The sequence below is a fragment of the Grammomys surdaster genome, unplaced genomic scaffold (assembly GCF_004785775.1).
Source record: "Grammomys surdaster isolate TR1022 unplaced genomic scaffold, NIH_TR_1.0 531, whole genome shotgun sequence".
NCBI lineage: Eukaryota > Metazoa > Chordata > Mammalia > Rodentia > Muridae > Grammomys > Grammomys surdaster.
This window is the reverse complement of record NW_021604950.1, coordinates 795,162-797,370: the sequence shown is the minus strand read 5'-3', so window position 1 is coordinate 797,370 and position 2,209 is coordinate 795,162. Positions and strand designations below refer to the sequence as shown.

General features: G+C 41.6%; 1 protein-coding gene across 1 annotated transcript in view; it reads left to right on the top strand.

The window, feature by feature from the left end:
• Positions 1 to 1,659: 1,659 nt before the first annotated feature.
• The window catches only part of LOC114633135 (vomeronasal type-1 receptor 53-like), a 1,861-nt gene continuing 1,311 nt past the window's right edge, over positions 1,660 to 2,209 (top strand). The window contains exon 1 of the mRNA XM_028781748.1: positions 1,660 to 1,749. The gene's annotated coding sequence lies outside the window, so the exon portion shown is untranslated. The remainder of the gene's footprint in view (positions 1,750 to 2,209) is intronic.

The following is a 2,209-nucleotide window of genomic DNA, read 5'->3' as shown; positions in this document are numbered from 1 at the left end:
CAGTCTCACAGCAAGCTCCCTGATCGCCCAGCTCTTCAATCTTTCCACCCATCTTCTGCAGTGTTCTCTGAGCCTTGGCTGCAGGAGTTTTTTGTTCATGGATCTACTTAGACTGGGATCCACAACTCTACGTATTGATTGCTTGTGGTTTTCTGTGGAACAGTGGACCATGTCAGGGAACTTGGTAAGGAAGAACAGGTCTGAGAACCTAGAAATTGTGAACCCCATCCTGAGACATTAGTTGCCTCCTTGCTCCTTGCTTGATTTCTGTCCTGGAGCAAGTGTCAAGCTCCACAAGTCAGTCATGTTCCTCAAAAGAGTACTAAATGTTAATGTGGTACTTAGAGGCCTTTAGTGTTTAGCCAATAAGTTTCCCTTCTTAGACATTTCTTCCCACAAAAGGTATTTAATCTCTGGGCCATCCTGAGGAGTAGGTACACATCCATTTTCCATGATGAACACCAATAAAGAGTTTGGAAGTAAGGACTGTCTCTTTCATCTACCACTGCCATGGGGAGCATGGAGAAGGCCTTCACCTACACAGCCTTGCTACCTAAGTCTTCCATAGAAGGCTTCTTTGTGTTTCCAAACAACTACTGCTTCATTCCCATCTGAGATAATCTAGAGTTCCCAGCCTGGGACAAGAAGCTGTCCTCAGCTGGTGGGTCCCTAGTTGTCTGGGCCTCCTCACAGGCCAGTGGCCTCCCAACATTTCATCCCTGACTTTTCTGTGCAGTTTTCTAGTGGTAACTAGATGCCCAGGAGTCAGGGAATGTCATCTTCAACATTTCCACATCTTAGACTCCATTTTCCTCTAACCAGAGCAGTATCTTAGAGCTTTCCTTAAACCCAAGAAGCCCAGAACTAACAGTGTTATTATTGGGCATTGAGGAAACAGAGTCAAGCTTCATGTGGTGGCAGAGCAAAACACAGACCCACAGTTTTATATAATGGACTATTTCAGTTGCAAAGAGAAATGTTGTTGATTAAGTATTTAGAATATTTTAAACACTTGTTTCTTCTTACTATACTACATTACAGTACAATCTAAGCTATAAAACTATGAAACTATTTCACCTTACACCCTTGATTTTCAGTTGATAGTTCTTTACTATTTATCTGGGAAGTGGTGCTTTTGTTTTGTTTACAACAGTTTAGTCCTCATACATACTTAATATTCATTAAAGGAAATGACGAGTTCTATGTAAAATAACAACTGCATTCTCATGTATATTGGGCAGGCTTCTCTGAAGTTTTGAGAAGGCTCCTGCACCTAGAAGGAGATGGAAGACCCCTGTGGAGCTGATCCTTCAATACTGGGTGATACTTTTCATTTAATCATGTTCTTAGAATGGGATGGTCCTAAGTCTATTATAACCGTAGTTTATTTACCACTTGATTTTACATGCCAACAGTGAGAAAAGTAAGAGTCTGTTCACACTGATAATTGATTCTCAGGTTCTTTTCAGAGAGGCATTATAGCAGGAGATTAAAGTCATATGTTGGATGCAGAGTCACTTTGAATTCAGAGAAGACCAAGATTTTACACTGTTTGGAAAGGGAACCTGGCTCAGTCATCATACTGTTTTGGTCACTTTTGTCGTTTCTATTTCAGGTAGGGAAAGAGCTGATCAGTAATCAACAGAATTGTCTCTCCTAGGTCACATGCCAAGGCACTGAATGAGAGAACCATCAGCTGACATGTCCATTGAGATTATTCTGTGCCTGAATCAGTTCCAAGTTTGGTGGGTATGTATACAGCATGTTCCTTCACACCTAGAGTCCTCTGACACAGGTACTCTAGAGGAGGTGACAGGAGTTCTGAGTGCTTAAGATCACACTCTGAGAAAATGCCAGTGGGTAGAATTTGATTCAGAGTCCAAATTGATAATCACTTGTTCTAGAAATTTATTTGGAATATTTGGTCTGACAGGGGAATATTGGCATATGTCTTTAATCCAACCACTTGTAAGGAAGAAAGATCTTTGTTTTAGAGGCCATCTTGGTCCTCAGAGTGAGTTCTATGACAGCCAAAGCTACAAAGAGAAATGCTGTTTGAGAAACAGATAATGGAAAGAGTGAAGGGGGTAGAAGGAAGAGGAAAAATGGGTATGGGAGAGGGAAACACACACACACACACACACACACACACACACACAGAGAGAGAGAGAGAGAGAGAGAGAGAGAGAGAGAGAGAGAGAGAGAGAGA